This window comes from Theropithecus gelada, chromosome 5 (genome assembly GCF_003255815.1).
Source record: "Theropithecus gelada isolate Dixy chromosome 5, Tgel_1.0, whole genome shotgun sequence".
NCBI classification, from domain to species: Eukaryota; Metazoa; Chordata; class Mammalia; order Primates; family Cercopithecidae; genus Theropithecus; species Theropithecus gelada.
In genome coordinates, this window is record NC_037672.1 from 14,659,112 (window position 1) to 14,679,444 (window position 20,333).

At 38.0% G+C, this 20,333-nt stretch overlaps 1 protein-coding gene and 1 pseudogene across 2 annotated transcripts in view; one reads left to right on the forward strand and one right to left on the reverse strand.

Annotated features, from left to right (window-relative positions):
• Positions 1-20,333, forward strand: part of CD38 (CD38 molecule) — a 70,457-nt gene that overhangs the window by 10,338 nt on the left and 39,786 nt on the right. The window lies entirely within an intron of this gene.
• LOC112624455 lies at positions 12,872-13,511 on the reverse strand (annotated as a pseudogene). Its single transcript, XR_003119400.1, has one exon. The product of XR_003119400.1 is annotated as a cell division control protein 42 homolog pseudogene (transcript).

The following is a 20,333-nucleotide window of genomic DNA, read 5'->3' on the forward strand; positions in this document are numbered from 1 at the left end:
TAGAGGGAATGAATAGTGTTGATTAGTGTAGTGAGTCAGTTAAATAGGTATCAGTTGAATTTTTGAGGCAATAAGTACATTTAGAATTGGCTAGGTATTATTCTTACCATTAAAGGAAACTCTTAAAAATAGATCAGGTCAGAAAACCACCAAGACAGTTTTCTTAAATAAGGGGGTGGTGGAAAAAAATGGATGTAAGATGCTGAGAAAAAAACAGGAAACTCAACAATAGGTGAAATCAAGAATTAGTTTCGTGTGTGTGTGTGTATTTCACAGAAAGGGGCTGAAAGGGGAGGAATGGTTATATTCACAGATTTTTGTGGCTGATCTTAGTAGGGAATAGGAGATTATCTTTTTTCAGCAAAATATTACCAGCAAATGTCTATTCTGGAAAAAGAGGATAAGAATCTTGTATTTAAATACCAAAAGGTGAAAATTGAGGTCAGAAATTTAAAGAATAAATGTAGCAAGGTGCTAACATTCTTGTTCCATCTAATAACTCTTCTTTTTAAAAAATTATAAAAGTAAAACATGCCCATTGAAGAACATTTGGATGAATACAGAAGTATAGAAAAGAATGTAAAATCTCTTAAGCCTCAAAGTAGAATTCTAAATAGTGGAGAAACCCACAATTTAAAAAAATAAATAAAGAGATCCACAAAAGGAAGATATATACCTGCTTAAATGGATGGCCTCAACATAAGTAGTCTTATAGATATAATTAATTTTTTTTCTCTTACGTGATATTTTTAAAAACTGCTAAGCTCAGTTGTCTACTCCCTGTTGGAATATATCAAACATGGTGCATCCACATTGTGGACAGTTATTCTACATTTTTAGTCTTTGGATGTTTTGAAGCAATTAGCTAAGTTTGATTTGAAGAGACATTATAAATTTCCTAGGGCATATTTTCCCTGGTTATGATCCATATTTGCCTTGATATTGTCCAAATGTTCATTTTCTCTTATGACTGTCAAGCAAATATTTTAAAATTATTTGTGACTTTGGCAGTTGATAGATGAAATATTGTGAAATTATGAATAAAACTGCTTCATTGATTATCTTGGTTCCTAAGAGAGATAGTATATGAGTTAAATTATCTCTAGCAGTGTCTAAGTTGGGAGTAATTAAATCTCCATGGGAATTCTTCAAAGGCAAAAAAGGACTGAAAACACCTTGTTGAAACTGAGAGAGATTTAAAACCACACACAAAAAAATCTTAAGATTTGGTTCATTGTTCACGTTTTGGGGACTTGCTTTTATGTGTTAATACTTCCAGATAAAATTTTTTCAAAGGTACTTTTGAACCCTAGGAGCTGAACATATTAATTTATTTATCTCTGAAAACTGCACACTTTGTATTTCCCAGGTCTGGCTTTCTTCATTTTTCCTACTTGAGGGAACTCGTTTTCCTCCTTCAATATCTTCATATCCTCCTTCAGTGCTTCTCAGTCAATATCTCCTCTCAATTTTTCCTTTTTAAAATTAAAAATGTTAAATTATTAACATTTTAAATACACTGAAATGTTCATGGAATAGTAATACAAATACCCATTTACCCACCACACAGAGTTAACAGACAATAAAAATTTGCCATATTTGTTTTACATCTTTTTCCTAGTTTTTAAAGAAATAACGTTACAAATAAAATCAAAATACTCCTTCCCCCAATTTCCTTGTCTCCTCTCAAAGAGGCAAATAATGCTACTTGCTTCTCTTGTATCTTTTTAGAAATATTCTCTGCATATATAAGCATATATCCATGTATTTTTCCACACATAGTATCTCTTCCATGTCTTACTTTTTTTCATTCTACAATGTATTTTGATGATCAGAGTAGCTTTGTTTCATTCTAATAATTATATAGATTCCACTTTACAAATTTACTGTACTTTAGACTTGTATCTATGAACATTTAGATTGTTTTAAGCCTTTGGCAACATTACCGACAATGCTGCAATGAAATCTTTCTGTATGTATACATACGTGGATCTGTGTATAAGATAGAATTCTGGAAGTAGAATTGCTAAGTTAAAGCATATGCTGCTTGCAGTTTTGAAAAAATTGTCAAACTTCTCTTCACAAGGCAATTATCTTCTTGAGGTAATGAGAACTCCTATTTCCCCGTACCCATGCTACATAGAGTATCTTCAAATGTTCTGATTTTTGCCGGTCTGATAAGGGAGTTACCTCAGTTTAATCTTTATTTGCATTTACTATGTGTTCTTGCCCTGTAGAGTGAACTTTACTTTTCCAGCTAACAATATATTGTTGGGATTTTAATGACATCACTTTTGAGATTTACCCCTGCTAACATATAAACTCTAGTTCATCAATTTTAAGTGCTATATGGTATCCTATTGAATGACCATACTACTCACTTATTTATTATTATCTATTTATTAATTAGTCTTTTATCTTTTTTGTCAGTTTTTGTGGGCATGAACAATGCTAAAGCATACATGTCTACTTGTGCATATGATTTTTTCCCAGTGTGTTTAATAGAATGACTAAGGTAGAATGACTAAGGTTGTGAGGTGTGCCATCTTCACCTTTACTGGGTATGCTAGTGTGCTGCAGCTGCCGTGATAAAGTACTGCAAGCTGGGTGGCTTCAACAATAGCAGTGTACTGTCTCACAGTTCTGGAGGCTGGAAGTCTAAAATCAAGTCAGGAGGGTCAGTGCCTTCTGAAGGCTGTGAGAGAGAATCTGCATCATGCCCTCTTCCAAGCTTCTAGTAACCTCAGGCATACCTTGTCTTGTTGATGGTGTTGTCCCAGTGTCTTCATATTGTCTTCTCTCTGTTTGTGTTTGTCTCAATGCCCAAATTTCCCCTTTTTATAAGGACCCAGTCATATAGGATTAGGGTTCACCCTAATGATCTCCTTTTAACTTGATCATCTGTAATCTTACTTCCAAATTAGGTCATATTCTGAGGTACTGGGGGTTAGGATTTCAACATCCTTTGGAGGGTGGTAAAATTCAATGAATAACAACAGGTATACTAATTAACATGCTTTTGGCTGCAACTAACAGAACACTAACTGAAAAGGTTTAAAATATATTTTAAATTTTAAACAAATGTTTTATAGAGATGAGGTCTGACTGTGTTGCCCAGGCTGGTCTCAAACCCCTGGCCTCAAGCAATCCTCCCACCTTGGCCTCCCGAAGTGCTGGGATTACAGGCATGAGCCATAGAGCCTGGCCACTTTAAAATGTTGACACACATAACAAGACATCCAGAAGTGGGGTGGTCATAGGGTCGGTTCAGCAGCACAGTGATCGCCGAGGCTCTTTCCTTCCACTCTTCCATCTCCCTTGAGTGGCTTTCAGCTTCTTGTCACAAGATGGCTGCATTATGCCCTCATATACCTGGAACAGAGGGCAGGGAGGGGGGCAAGAGCACACCCCCGTTTCAAGTCTCTTGAATAACATATTTCCCAGCAGCCCTCTTTCAACCTTCTCTAGGCTTCTCCTTAAATTTCACTGGCCAGAATCGAGCCACATGGTTACCCAAAGCTATAAAAGAGGCTTAAGAAGTGAGAATTTGATATTTTGAATCATAATAGGAGACATGCTTTGCCAATAGGAAAGAAGGGTAAAAGAAATCTTCTGGAGTGAGGGAACCAACTGCATCTGCCACATTGCATATGGCCAAATGGTCACCAAATTTGTTATATCACTTTATTTTCACAAAAGCGGTGTAAGGTCCTCATTGCTATTCATCCTCGTTATCATTTGGAATTCTCAAAGAAAAAAAAAAAAGCCCATTTCCTTGTTGTTTTATCTTTTTAATTCCCTGATGATTAACACAAGTAATTATCTTTTTATGTGTTTATTTGTCATTCAGGTCATTCTGTGAAAAGCCTGTTTCTGTCTTTTGCTTGTTCTTATGTTGAATTGTCTCTTTACACGTTCAGGATAATCTTCTGTCAGTTATGTGGATTGCAAATATAGTCTCCCAGTCTATGGCTTAACTCTTGACTCTATATTTATCATGTCCCTTATTTACTAAAGATTTAAATATGATCAAATTTATGTTTTCTTTTATGGTTGTGCCTTTTGTATCTTATTTAAGAACTGATTTCTTTAATGTGAGATCACAAAAGGGTTATATATATTCTAAAAATGTTAAATGTTTGCTTTTCATAGTTAGATCTTTGATCCACTTGGAATTTTTCTGTGTGTGGTGAAATTAGGAAGCCCATTTCATTTTCCCCCAGATGGATAGTCAGTTGTGTGAGTACTGTTAATCAAATAATCCATCCTTTATCGAGGGCTTTCGGATGTCACTTCCACTGCATCTTGTGTTTCTTTATGTATGTCAGTTTATTTCTGGACTCTCCAATCTGTTTTATGGTCTGTTTGTTGCTATACCACTGCCACGTTGTTTAAATTACTAATGCTTTGATATCCAGTAGAACATGTCTGCTTTCTGTTACTGGAGATAAATTTACATTTTTAAGAAGTTTATATAAATGGAATATATATCATGTACTCTTTTGTGTCTGAGTTGTATGTCTTTGTCATGATGTTTTTGTGATTCATCCATGTTGTTGTATGTATTAATAGCTTGTTTCTTTTTACTTTTGAGTATATTGTGTGTATATATCACAATTTGTTTATCTATTTACCTGTTGATAGACATTTGGCTTGTATTCACTTTTTGGATACAATGAATATAGGTTCATTGAACATTAGTGTACAAGTTATTGTATGGACATACTGACAGAGCAGGAGCACTGTCATCGGACAAACACTGCCACTTTAAGTTCCAGCTCCATTTTTAGCCTCATGCATCTCAAGGAAATCACTTCTCTTCTAACTACAAGTAGCCAGAAAGAGCAAACAGTAAAACACAGATAAAACAGCTCAGGCACAGAGGGAGGTGGGAGAAAAATCTCTTGGGTAACTGCCAAACTTCACCCTCATACAGTGGGCCCCAGTAAGACAGTGGGCATTAATAAACACATTCTTTTCCCTTCAGGTGCACTAAAATAGGGAAGTGAAAAGCAGACTCGGGGGGTATGCCTGCAGCTACAGAAAATGTATAAAAACAGACACACAACTCTCCCTCCCAGATAAGCACAACAAAAAACACAAAAGCAGTCCAAGCTTCTAATAAACTCTCCCGTCCTAAATCCTTAAAAACTCTTAGTCTGTAAGAGAGTGTGCCTCTTACCTAGCTCGGCCAAGCACTCCTTACGGGTTTTCTCTAAAATAAACCTGTCTTAACTGGCAAGCTACCTTTCGTGTTTCTTTCCTCTTTCTTTAATTCTTACACATACAGTTTTATTTCTCCTGAGTGAACACCCAGAAATAGAATAGCTGAGCCATATGGTAGATAAGTTGATTAACTTTTTGAGAAACCATCAAACCATTTTATAAGGCAATTGTATAGTTTTACATGTGTAGGATCAGCGTGTGGATATTCTGGTTGTTCTATGTCCTTGTTAACATTTGGTATTGTCAGACTTTTACATCTTAGCCATCTAAAAATTTATAATGTTATTTTATGGTGGTTGTAGTTTGCATTTCCCCCATGACTAATGATGCTGAGGATCATCTCATAGGCTTTTTGAAGTATGTGTTCAAATCTTTTGCCCATCTTTAAAAATTAGGGTTTTTTTTTGTACAAATACTTGGAAATTAAGCAACATACTCCAGAATGACCAATGGGTCAATGAAGAAATTAAGAAAAATAAAAAAACTTACTGAAAAATGATGAAAACATGCCTACCAAATAAAAATGGATACACAACGTACCAAAATCTATGGAATACAGTAAAAGTAGTACTAGGAGGAAAATTCATAGTAATGATTGCCTACATCAAAAAAGTAGAAAGATTTAAAACAAACGACAGTGAACCTCAGGAAACTACAAAGCAAAACAACAACAACAGCAACACCCCCAAACTCCAAATTAGTAGAAGGAAGTAAATAATAAAGATCAGAACAGAAATAAATGAAATAGGTTGGAAAAGTAATACAAAAGATCAACAAAATGAAAAGTTGTTTTTAAAAAAAAAATTGACTAAGCATTACCTAGACTAAGAGAAAAGAGGGAAGAACCAAATAAATGAAAAAGGAGATGTTACAATTGATACCACAAAAATATAAAAGAGCATAAGAGACTATTATGAACACCAATAAACTGGAAAACCCAGAGGAGATGGATAAATTTCTGGGCACCTACAATCTACCAAGATTGAACCAGGAAGAAATACAAAATCCAAACACAGCAATAACAAGGAGGAACCTCAATAATAATATTTATTAAATAACAATAAAATGTTTCCCAATTAAAAAAAAAAAAAAAACAACTCACAACTGGATGGCTTTACTGCTGGATTATACCAAAATTTAAAAAATAACTACCAATTCTTCTCAAACAATTCCAGAAAATTGAAGGGAAGAGAATTCTTCCAAACTCATTCTATAAGGCCAGAATTAACCTGATACAAAACCAGACAAGGATACAACAACAAAAAAATAATATTGCAGGCCAGTATCCCTGATAAGCATAAATGGAAAGTTCCTCCACAAAATACTAGCAAACTGAATCCAACAGCACATTCATAAGATTATTTACTAAAACCAGGTGGGATTTATTCCAGGGATGCAAGATTGGTTCAACATATGCAAATCAATAAACATAATACATCCCATCAACAGAATAAAGGATAAAAATCATGATCACCACAATAGATGCAGAAAAACAGTTGATAAAATTCAACATCCCTCCCTGATAAAAACTCTCAAACAATTAGGTTTAGAAGAAGAAACACACTTTATCTTAATAAAGGCCATATGTGACAAATCCACAACTAACATTGTACCGAACAGGGAAATGTTGGAAGTTTTTTCTCTGAAACTGGAAGAAGACAAGAATGCTTACCCTCACTACTCTTATTCCACGTAGTACTGGAAGTTCTAGCCAGAGCAATTAGGCAACAGAAAGAAATAAAGACATCCAAATTTGGAAGGAATAAGTCAAATTGACCATGTTTGCAGATGACATTCTCTTATATATAGAAAAATCGAAAGACTCCACCCAAAAACTCTTAGAATTGATATACAAATTCAGTAAAGTTGTGAGATACAAAATCAACATACAAAAATCAGTAGCATTTCTATATACCAATAATAAACTATCTGTAAAAGGAACCCCACTTATAATAGCTACCCCCCCAAAAAAAAAACCCACCTAGGAGTAAATTTAACCAAAGAGGTGAAAGATCTCTAGACTACAGAACACTAATAAAAGAAATTGAAGAGGACATAAAAATTGGATAGATATCCCATGTTCATGGCTTGGAAAAATCAATACTGTTAAGATTCCATACTACCCAAAGCAATCTACAGATTCAATGCAATCCCTATCGAATTTTCAATGGTATTTTTCACAGAAATGGAAAAAAAAAAACCTCTTAAATTTGTTAGGAACCATAAAAGACCCCAAATAGCCAAAGCAATTGTTTGTTTTATTTTATTTCATTTTATTTTTGAGACAGTCTCCCTCTGTCACCCAGGTTGGAGTGCAGTTGCATGATCTCATCTCACTGCAATCTCTGTCTCCCGGGTTCAAGCAATTCTCCTGCTTCAGCCACCTCAGTAGCTAGAATTACAGGCATGCACTACCATGCCCTATTTTTAGTAGAGATAGGGTTTCACCATGTTGGCCAGGCTGGTCTCAAACTCCTGACCTCAAGTGATCCACCTGCCTCAGCCTCCCAAAGTGCTGGTATTACAGGCATGAGTCACTGCTCCTGGCCAAGCCAATGCAATTCTGAGCAAAAAGAACTGGAGGGATCACACTATTTTACTTTAAAATATACTATAATGCTATAGTAAACAGCATTGTGTTGGCATTAAAGCAGACACGTAAACCAATGGAACAGAATAGAGAACCCAGAAATAAATTCACATATTTATGGCCTACTGATTTTCTACAACAGCACTAAGAGTATAAACTGAAGAAAGGACACGCTTTTTAGTAAATGTTGCTGGGGAAACTGGATATTCATATGCAGAAGAATGAAACTATGCAGAAGAATGAAACTGGAGCCCCATCTATCATAATATACAAAAAGTAACTCAAAACGAATGAAATCAAAGACTTAAATGTAGGGCCCCAAATGAAACTACTAAGAGAAAATGTAAGGGAAATGTTCTGAGCAAAGATTTTCTGGATAAGACCTCCAAAACACAGTCAACAAAGGCAAAAATAGACTAATGGGATTACGTCAAACTAAACATTTCTGTGCAGCAAAGGAAACAGTCAGCAGAGTAATGTGACAAACTACAGAATGGGATAAAATCTTTGCAAACGATTTCTCTGACAAGGAATTAATATCTAGAATATACAAGAAACTTAAACAGCAAAAAGTCAAATAATCTGATTTTTAAAATTGGCCATTGATCTGAACAGATGTTTCTCTAAAGAAGACATAAAATGGCCACTAAGTATTTGAAACAGTGCTCTGTGTGACTAATGATTAGGGAAATGCAAATCAAAATCAGTGAGAGATTATCTCACGCCAGCTAGAGTGACTATTATCAAAAAGAGGAAAAAATAACAAAGCTAGCAAGAATGCAGATAAAATAAAACTTTAAAAAAATTCAGCTTTTACTTTAGATTCAGAGGGTACATGTGCAGGTCTGTTACAAGGGTACGTTGCATGATGATGAGGTTTCAGAGTATGACTGAACCCATCTCCCAGGTAGTGAGCATAGTACCCAATATGTGGTTTTGCAACCCTTCCTTCCTCCTTCTCTCCCTCCTCTTATACTCCCCAGTGCCTAGCATTGCCATGTTTATGCCCATGTGTACCCAATGTTTAGCTCCCACTTATAAGTGAGAAACTGTAGTATTTGGTTTTCTGTTTCTGTGTTAACTTGCTTAGGATAATGGCTTCCAGCTGCATTCTTGTTGCTGCAAAAGACATGACTTCATTCTTCTTTTTATGACTGCATGGTATTCCATGGTACATACACACCACCACATTTTCTTTATCCAATCGGCCATTGATGGGCATCTAGGTTGATTCCATGTCTTTGCTATCGTGAATAGTGCTGTAATGAACATATAAGTGCATGTCTTTTTTTTGGTAGAACAATTTATTTTTCTTTGGGCGTATACCCAGTAGTGGGATTGCTGGGTTGAATGGTAGTTCAGATTTTATTAACAGTTCTTTAAGAAATCTCCAAAGTGATTTTCACAGTGGCTGAACTAATTTACATTCCCACCAACAGTGTATAAGCGACAAAGAAAATTCTCACACAGGAAGGAATGTAAATTAGTACAGCTATTATGGAAAGCAGTATGGAAGTTCCTTAACAGGCTAAAAATAGAACTACCATATGATCCAGTAATCTCACTACTGGACCTATATCCAAAGAAAATAAAATCATATGTCAAAGAGATACCTGCACTCCCATCTTTACTGCAGTTTCATTTATAATAATGAAGCTATGGAATCCACCTAAGTGTCTATCAACAGATGAAGAGATAAAGAAAATGTGGTATATATAGACAATAGTATGCAGCCATAGAAGAGAATAAAATCCTATCATTGGTGGCAACATGGATGAGCCTGGAGGACATTATGTTAAATGATATAAGCCAGGCACAGAAAGACAAGTTTCATATATTCTCACTTACATGTGGGAGCTAAAGAAGCTGATCTCAGAGAAGTAGAGAGTAGAACAGTGGTTACTAGAAGCTGAGAAGGGTAGGGAGATAGAGGTGGATCAATGAATACAAAATTATATATAGATAGGAGAAATAAGTTTTAGTTTTAGTTTTCTATAGCATTGTAGGGTGACTATAGTGAACAATAATTTATTGTATGTTTTTTTTTTAAGAAGTACCACTATTTTATGCATTCTATGAAGGTAACAATTATGATAGCACAAATTTAGTGACAACTTGCAGGATAAAAGGAGAAAAAGTACTACTACATTAAATGTACACCAATGTTAAGAGGTATCCTGATTACAATATGAAAATGTGAGAAAAATACACCTCAGAATGAAGGAAATACTACAATTGTTCTTTCAAACCACAATCCTTTTCTTCCCCCTTAGAATGCACTCCCCTTGTGGCATGAAGTCCAGCTTGAAGAACATCACTTTAACAAACTATAAGACCGATTTCTAAGATGTTCAGTAAAACACTTACAAATAGCAATAAGATATTAACATTGTATTAAATGCTGTAAATTCGGACACAAACTAAGCCTGTAAGGACTTTTCTATAACCCTTTCCAGCCTCTAAATCATACTCCCTGGAGAATATCACTCACCTTCTAAGTCACGACTATAAACAAGTTTGTTAAGTCAAACAGAAAACAATATTTAAATGGAAAACCTAAGCTGCATCCATTTGCTACCCAAGTTCTTCTGACACGCAGAAATCAATTTGAAAATATTTAAGAAAACGTTAGCTTCAATCAATCCCCTTGTCATCCTTGTTCTTCTGATACATGGATAATTCATTGTATGACCTGCTTTATTTCACTTACTCATTTATAAAATAATACACCCATCCAATGACTATTTCTAGAGCCATATCATGTCAAGCATTGCTTTAGGACAAAGATATAGCAATAGTTAAGGACCTATATGCCCCTGACTACACTAAGGATACCTATGTCTCTGCTTTCCAGGGTATCACATGATCCAGGTATCTCTCCCTAGTATGGTCAACGAGGAATAAATAAGATGCATTTCTTGGTTAGAACTGTTGAAGCTTACATCTGCCTCTTCCTAACCCCTTCTCAACCAACCCAGCTTAATTCTAGCACAGTATGCAAATCATGCCAAACATGACTCCATGCAGAGAACTATCAAAATGACACCACAGTGTATCAACCTTAACTGATTTTAAGGGTTCTTAGTTTCTAAGATTCTCAAGCAGATCAGTATAATGTCCTAAAGGTAAATAAACCATTCTTGCTACCTAAAGAAAATGTATCCCATATTCAGATTCACAGCACACAGTCTGTATTCTGATAGAAGTAGTTTGAGATAACCACCTACGTGTGGTGGTTCCCAAACTTGGCTACATTTTAGAAAGCCTGGAAAACTTAAAAATCACATTGTTCAAGCGCACTCCAGTAAGCAGCCAAGTTTGAGAACCACTGATGCAGAAACCTTGGGAAAGGAGCTGCTTTCCAATGATCTATGGATTAAAGGTACACTAACATTTCCTTCCACCATGAGCAGTGAGCTTCCAGAACACTGCTTCACTAAGAATTATTATGGACCTACTTGGTATTTAAGGGAAGTGTCAAATGTAGGGGAGAAAGCACAAACCTGAACATATAGAGGGCCAAATATTATCTCAAACTAAATGCCAGAAAATAAAATAAAAATAATAAAGCTTTAAAATTTTATCTCAAAGTTTGTTAGAAATTGATGTTATCAAGAGTTAAGTTCCCACTCCTCAGTATCTGAAAAGTAAGAGACAGAGGGAAAATAACAACCCTCAGGCTGGCTTGTGGAGGGTTTTTGTTTGTTTAATACATCTGAAAAGAATGCATATACAAAGAATTGAGACACAAGAAAGCATTGGTTCAACACTAATGAATCTACAAGAATTAGGATTGGGAAGGTGGGAAAGATTACCTCAACATTTTTAAAAATTGGAAACTGCAACCAAAATAAGCTGATAAAATCCCTATTAACACTTATTAAGAGTCTTCATTAAGACCCTTTCCATGATTTTTATTAAACTAGAGAGCCTCACCTGGCTGCTCTAGTGTTCCTCATATGCAAAACAGAAATAAGGGGATTCCCCTGACTGGTCCCCATGTTGTTAAGTGTTCTCCCCACCCCCACCCTACCCCCAGCTTCTTAATGAAGCAGGCCTCTATCCTCCTAACTTGAGAAGATGTGAATCATTCCACAGATGTCTGTCTTCTAGCACCACCCCTCGTATTTCCTCTACATACCAGGTCTTCAGCTGCATTCTAGGAACACCATATACTACTGAGCTGCAAATCTATGCTAAGCATATAAGATAATGACTGAGAGGGAAAAAATTTTTTTTAATTACAAACTCAATTCATTTGGTGCATTTCAAAGGTGCAATACTTTTCTTCATTTATCAGTGAAAGAAGTTAGAAATCAACTTCCCCAAAAAAACAGTGAATGGCAAACAAATGTCCTTGAAAGTCACAGTCACATATAGTGCGTCCTAGAAAAGAGGAGGGGCAAGACAGGCTCCACCCACTTTCATGAGCTTCATCAAATACTGGATCTACTCAAGGGTGGAGAGAAAAGGCAACTTTCAAAAAGGAGTATGTTATTAAATGAGGCATTTACTATACTCCTTCCTAAGAGCACCAGATGGAGAACATGTTTTCTAAACTAGATCTAGGAAGTGGAATGTGGAATCAATCCATCCTCCTCCCCTTAAGGGCTATCCACTGGTTAATGAATTAAAAAAACAAGACTAAAAAACAAACCCACACACACTCCCCCCCCCAAAAAAGGAGAAAAAAAACAAAACAAAACACTAAGATGTGCCAGATGTCTCCAGAGTGGAACCAGGGAGCAGCTTCAACAATTCCAATTAGTCTGTTACAGTTATCCACAAGCATGCCTTGCTTTTAAACAAAAACAAAAACAAAACAAAACAGAAACTAGTACTAATCACTTTTCTGACAACACACAATTACTCAAAGTTAACTAGTACTGGGAGGGGAAAGGGGGGCCATACCTATGGGCCTTGCGTGTGGGTAGGTGCAGGGCATTTGTCTTTATTGCAAAAAGGAATTTTAATTTTTAATCTTTAGTTTGATTTAAACATTGCTTTTAGTATGATGCCGACACCAGCTGTGCAGAAAGGGCTCTGGAGAGATGGTCATAGCAGCACACACCTGTGGCTCTTCGGTTCTGGAGGCTCCAGGGCAGCCAATATTGCTTTGTCAAATACATACTTGAGGCCTTTCTGTGTAAGTGCAGAACACGCCACATACTTGACAGCCTTCAGGTCACGGGCCAGCTTTTCAGCAGTCTCTGGAGGGATAGGCTTCTGTTTGTTCTTGGCAAGTTTCTCAATAGTTGAGGGGTCATCTCTGAGATCAATTTGAGTCCCAACAAGCAAGAAAGGAGTCTTTGGACAGTGGTGAGTTATCTCAGGCACCCACTTTTCTTTCAGATTTTCAAATGAAGATGGAGAGAGCACTGAAAAACAGACTAGAAATAACATCTGTTTGTGGATAACTCAGCGGTCGTAATCTGTCATCATCCTCTGGCCCTGCAGTATCAAAAAGCCCAAGAGTATGTGGTTCTCCACCAGTCATAACTGTGACAGCATAGTTGTCAAAAACAGTTGGTACATATTCCGATGGAAATTTGTTTGTTGTGTAGGATATCAGGAGACATGTTTTACCAACAGCACCATCGCCCACAACAACACACTTAATTGTCTGCATTGCTGAAATAGTTTTGTATCCACTTTAAATATTTCAAATCTGATGTTGACCTCAGCTTCTCCACTGGGGCGTATTGTATGTTTTCGAGTACTGAGAGGAGAAAATTTTGTACATTACCAGCACAAAGAAATGATAAACCGGCCGGGCGCGGTGGCTCAAGCCTGTAATCCCAGCACTTTGGGAGGCCGAGACGGGTGGATCACGAGGTCAGGAGATCGAGACCATCCTGGTGAACACGGTGAAACCCCGTCTCTACTAAAAAATACAAAAAACTAGCCGGGCGAGGTGGCGGGCGCCTGTGGTCCCAGCTACTCGGGAGGCTGAGGCAGGAGAATGGCGTAAGCCCGGGAGGCGGAGCTTGCAGTGAGCCGAGATCGCGCCACTGCACTCCAGCCTGGGCGACAGAGCGAGACTCCGTCTCAAAAAAAAAAAAAAAAAAAAATGATAAACCTTTGAGATAATGGATATGTCAATTACCCAAATTCGATCATTATGCATTGCATGCATGTATTGAAATGTCACCCTTCACCCCATAAATATGTGCAATTACGTATCTTTAAAAGTGATAAGAAAAATTAGTTTTTTTGATGTTATTATTGACTTGTAGGAAGCTTATATATTCTAAAAGCAGGTCCTTTCTCAGATGTGTACTAAAAATATTTTCTTTCATTTTGTGACTTACCTTTCCATTTTCTTTAATGGAAACTTTTAAAAACTCTTAAAAAGCAAAGTTTTAAAAAAAATCTAGTTAAGGTCCAATTGTTATTTTTTTTCTTATATGGCTTGTGATGCTTATTCTGCCTAGAGTGTTCCTGGGATGTTTGTGGAGCTAAGTCCCTTGCTTGCTTCAATTCTTTACTCAAATATGTCCCCCCTATTTAATGTCAACTGTCCACCATATTTAATGCCACCCTATTTAATACCACTGACACCTCCTCCCCCATCACTCTTGACATTCATTCTAGTCTATTTTACCTTTTTCCAATAGAACTTATAAATTTCTAACATGCTTTATAACTTACATATTAATTATGTTTGTTGTTTATTGTCAGTCTTTGTTCCAGTAAAATGTAAACTCCTTTAAGGACAGAGACCTGTGTTTTGTTCACTGTTATACCCTAAGTTCTCATAAGTGGTTCTAGCAGCTAGTATGTGCTCAATAAATATTTGCTGGGTTGATGACTTCTAAGCTAATTAATGATTTCTAAGCTTTCCTTCAGCCTGAAGAGTTTTCTGATTTTAAGATTCTACTTAGATAATCCTAATTGTCTCAGTGACGCTCACCAATCACTCACTTCTCCCACAAGGTGGCAGTCTTTACCTTAAACACAAGTTCTGATAGCCTTAAATTTGAGAATAGTTTTTAACCTGCTTGTTTTCTTTGAGCCCAGACAGCCTGCTCTATGGGAATTGACAGCTGTAAAATTCAAAGGATGAATGTAATTACCCTGCAAGATCTGAGTGCTTTTGGGCAAGAGGATTTAGGGTGTGAGAGTTTTCCTGGAGAGGGGCACATTATGAAGGTGATGTTTTTTAATTGACAGGGATTTTGAGACATAGTTGCTCTTTGTGAGAATGGTACAGGTTTAGAGAGAGGTACCAGCATAGCACTATGACACCTGAAGTAGGCTGACAACAGACAAACTGGATGTAACCACCGAATATATCTGTGTTTTCACCGCTTCCTGCCCTGTGCCCTCTTGCCTGACTCACTTTACCCCAGTACTGGGGAATAACTCTGCCCTATTCTGGTCTTGCACCTTTTGTACCATCTAGGGGAATGAGAACTCTTGGAGTCTCAGATCCTCATTTCTGTTAGAACCAATCCTATTCTGCGGGTAGGGCCATGATTGTAAATTTCCTGTGGGAGGCAGCATCGCTTTGCAAAAAGAACAAAGTTTGGCATGTAAGGCAGCTCTGCCACTTGGACAAGGTAATAAACTTCTCTAGCTTTAGTCTCTTTATTTCGAAAACAGGGGTGGTGCTAATACCCCGCCCATGGACTAGTGTGAGATTTAAATGTGGCAGGTGGTGAATGCTCTTTGGTGATCATGACTTTTCCTTTCTCCTGATAGTGCTGCCTCCTCCCTCTGAGCACTTGGAGTCAATCCACCTTGGGTAGGTCAGAGAAGGTAGAAGGAAGTGGTAGGAGGTGAACTTGAGGGAATGATGCACAGGGGGATAGGGTGAGTGAGAGGTCTGGGATCTGTTGGCAGGCGCAGAATGGTAGGAAAGGGGAGAACATGACATTGACCTTGAATCTTGACATTTATGCCCAGTCTATGCTGTGTTGAGCCTCAGGTCACCGTTTGAGGAGGTGAGCAGAAAACTGCTAACAGATGAAGACTTGTCCAGTCTTCCAGGATAACTTTCATCAGTGGGTTAGTTGTCTTGTTCAGAAGGTGATCATGGAGCTTTGGCCAAGCATAAACACTGATTATGGCAGTCTGATTGTCATAATCCTTTTGATTCTTAAATATCCCATTCAAGATTATTATTGTCAATGCCTCCACAACCTAAAACCACCAGGAACACACTGTAATTGAAAAAGATGGGTTTATTGCTGTCTGCAAGAAGGGAGGACACTCAGCATAGGGACCCATGAGGGTGGGACAGGTTTTATCTGATGACATTAGAAGGACTTACTGAGGATTTGGGCTTGTTTTAGGAGATGTGGGGGAAAGGTTCAAGGAGGCTGGCTTTTCCTGGATGCTGCTAGGAAGTAGGGGGATGGTGGTAAGTCTGCGGTAGGATGTTTAAATAAATTTCCTCTACTGGGCTGCAAGAATGAGAAGGCTGAAGCTGTAATAAGGAAAGAAGCGGCAGTCACTCCTATCAGCTGTGATAAAAGGATGTTTGGCTGTTACTTTGTGGTTTGGATGCCGTTTTTGCTTGTGTTCACATCATGGCCTATCATGGTGACAGACCACGTACGCAGTGGCCTTGTCTGATGCTAGTGTCCCACGGAGTTGATTATGCTCAGGTGGAGAATACTAACGCCCAGCTATGGGGACCAGGCCAGCTCCTGAGTGTCGGGGGGTTGCACTGCTTTGTCATTACCAACATCTCCACTTACAATACAACCCGTGCATGTGAGGTCCCAGAAGGAAGGAGCTAAAACAGCTAGACTGGGATCACTTTACTCAATTTGAGGAGAGAGAGAGAACTCGAGGGAACCAGAGGAAGGCAGGTGATCTGGTCTAATCTCCTTTTCTATTGGAGCTCTAGGCAGATAGACTGAAAATATTTGCTAAAACAAAGAGATCCATCTCTAGAATACCCTTAGCAGGATGTCCTTGATTAAAGGATTATTTCTGAAAACTAAATTCAGAATCCATAAGGCATGATTCCCTGGAAGATCACGTAAACTGTACAGTTCTCTCTGAAATAAATTGGAGACTTCATCCCTTAGATCCCTTTGACTGTGTGAGGAACCCCACGAAACCTCACTTAGTGGCCATATTCATTCTTCTGGGCCTGAAAGCATGTGTCCCATGCAGGAAGGAAGGCAGGACCAGCGGGGCTTTGCAGGTCGTGCCATTCTCTCATTCTCTCTTTGCTTCGTTTAAGCCTCTTCATTACCTGTCTCCCTGACGTTATTCGTACCGTGATTCTGGGTATGTTCTGTGATTCCTGTGTGATTTGGTATCCAATTTTGCTTAAGGATGCAAGGAAGTGTTTGGGGAGAAAGCTGTATTGGAAGAGGTCTGTAGTCCTAGCCTCCCACTCCACTCCACATTTCACATCATTAGACTTCAGTACATGGGTCTGGGGCACCAACATTGTCTTACCTGGTTACACAGTATGGTCTTTATCTGGATGAGGGGTGCGAAAGGATACATCATGGCCAAGAGACCTGGGAGAGGCACAGAAATAACAGGTGACCACCAAGGGTGCTTGGACCTGAGATGTTCCCATTTCCTAAGACCTTACCTCCAAGATTCTCCAACATTTGGTATAGTTGCCCAGGCAATTTAACAAGAAAATCAAAGTTTTGTCATGACCCCCATTGTAATATATGCTTATCACAGAAAAATTGAGAATATAAGAAGGAGAATAGAAGACCACAAAACAACTCTATACTACTGTCCAGCGATAGCTATTCTTAAAACATGGATTGATCAGTGTGGGGTGATTTCTCCAAGTTTTTTTGTTTTGGACAGAAAATCATTGACGATGCCCTGGTTTTAAGGTATTAGGATGAAGGAATTATAGTTGAACAGTTCAAAATGATGTTATGAATTACTTTCAGATTTGTTTGCTTGATTGCATTAGCCTTGTCTGGGCTTTCTGGTAACTATTTGGTTCCATCATGGTGGCTGGGTCAGGTGGCTCTGGAAAAACAGCTATTTAAAAAAGCTTTTCTTTCTCTAAAAATATTGTAGAGGGCTCCTCTCTGTTCTTGGAAGCAGTGTTTGGGATGGCCTCTTGGGAGGCTGTCTGATGAAGTGTCTAAGGGTATGTGGTCTGGACTTGGACACTACAAGATGCAAATTCTGGCTGGGATATTCTAGTTGTGGAGTGTTGGGCAAGTTATTTGGTCTTCTGAGTTTATAGGTAAACTGGAGATAATAGGTTTGTGTGAATGAGGACCCAATGAGATGCCTGTAAGACGCTTAGCCAGATGGCTACGTAAAGAAAGCACTTGGTAAATGTTAATTGTTGTGGTTGTTAAAATTGTTACAATGATTAGTCATTGCTGATTGTTGGCTAACTGGTTGTAAGAAATGGAAGTAAAGTAAGGCAGTAGCAGCAGAGGGAGGTGGTGGAGGGAATCAGGAGACACTTGCGGGTTCTGGTTCTGCCTAAGTGTTGGGGAAAACTCAGTTGAATAACTGGTTGTCTAACATTTAACAGCTGTGTGACCTCGGGCTAGTCACATTTCCTTTGTAAACTTCCTTTTCCTCATTTGCGAAATGAAAGGGTTTCATTAGGTTACTTGTCATCACCCCTAGTTGACCATTAGAATCATCTGGGAGATCTCTTTAGAAATTCTTAGTTCTGGGGTCTTCCACTTTCCCCATTCTGACTTGGTGGGTCTGAAAGCAGGCACTGCATCTTTTCCAAAGCTCTTCAGGTGAACTTGAAGTGTGGCCAGGGATGAGAACCTCTGCTTTCAACAGCACTTCTGGTTTAGGAAGAAGTGAATCACAGGCACAGAATGAGCTCTCAGGAACGGCTGCTGAGCTAACAATTGCCACGACACTGTCTCCCCGTCCCAACTGCAGGTATTCCTAGACCTCTCCTGATGAAGGTTTCCAATTTTGGAACATAAGAATCTTTGAAGAAAAATATTATTGAACTTCCAGAAATGACTCAGTCCTTCTCTGCTGCTTCTTTAGTCGGAAAGATCTGCCCCCATCCCTGTCTACTGCAGTCCCAATCCCTTTTTATTTCAACATATATATCTAAACCAACAACAAAAAATTGACTTGCACAACCAAGGTGAGGTGTTTGGCTTTAGGATAAAAGAAATAGCTTCATAAAACCTGCCCCCAGATTTCTCATTGCCTCTCCTCGTTTTCTCTTATTTGTAGGGCACACTGAAAGCTCGGATTCATAAGATGTAGAAAGGGCAAAGAGTTAAGTTACAAACTCTTCTGAGGTCTGTTTCAACTCTAATGCTCTATAGCTCTGCTCCATCTAAACAAGGAATTCTGTTAAATTTGTAACCTGGACTTTTCTTGAATGCTGAGGTAATGTTTCTTGAAGTAGGGTATATATACCCAAGAAGAATAAAAATAATTTTGGAGGTTTTTTAATTCTCTGTGGGACTCAATACAAGTTTTGGTGATTATATATGAACACACTCTTGAAAGCATCTGGTACATGTAGGTGCTCAGTGCACATGAATTTCTCTTTCCGGCCAGATCTTTTATAGCAGAAAATTATCTTATTCTTCCATCTTTGTCTGCAAAGATGCTGCTAAGGAAAGATGTAGAAGAGTTTTATGAGGGAGTTGGAGTATGGGAACAGGAAGTTCCCGAGAAGGCCACTGCATTAATTAATGGAATCAAAACAAGATTCCCTAAAGCAAAATCGATGCCAAATCTCTTTTCTCTAAACTATCCACAATGGTGCCCCATAAAGTTTGATTGACATTGAAATACAAAGTGTAATAAGCTTTTTTTCCCTTAAATATATAATGTACGGAGAAAACCAGGTTAATAATGGTTTCCTGGCAGGGCTGTCAAAGGCGAGTGTGGATGAAGTAGAAATATGGTGCTCAGATATTGGAAAGAAACCACTGTTGAACTCTTCACATTTTTGTGTATAACCCAATGATTCTCGAACCTAAACTTGCATCAGAATTGCCTGGAGGGCTTATTAAAACATGATTGTTGGATGCCACCCTTGCATTAATTAATTACACATGCAACTGTTCTATTTTTAAACGGTCACATTTTAAGGTACTGGACTGAGGACTTCATCATGTGAATTTCAAATGGGACATAATTCAACCCCTAACCCAATCCTAGTGAGTGGGTAAGTGGTATCTCTTGGTTTTGATTTCCACTTCCCTAGTGACTAATGATGTTGAGCATTTTTAAATGTGTTTATTAGCCATTTTTATATCTCTTTTAAAAAAGTGTATAAAATTATTGGCCTATTTGTTAATTGGGTTATCCATTTATTATTGAATTATAAGAGCTCTTTATTATTCTGCATGCAAGTCCTGAAACATAAATAATATTTGCAAATATTTTAATCCATTCTGTGAATTTTATTTTCACTTTCTTGATGGTGTCCTTTGAAGAACATAGGATTCGGCCGGGCGCGGTGGCTCAAGCCTGTAATCCCAGCACTTTGGGAGGCCGAGACGGGCGGATCACGAGGTCAGGAGATCGAGACCATCCTGGCTGACACGGTGAAACCCCGTCTCTACTA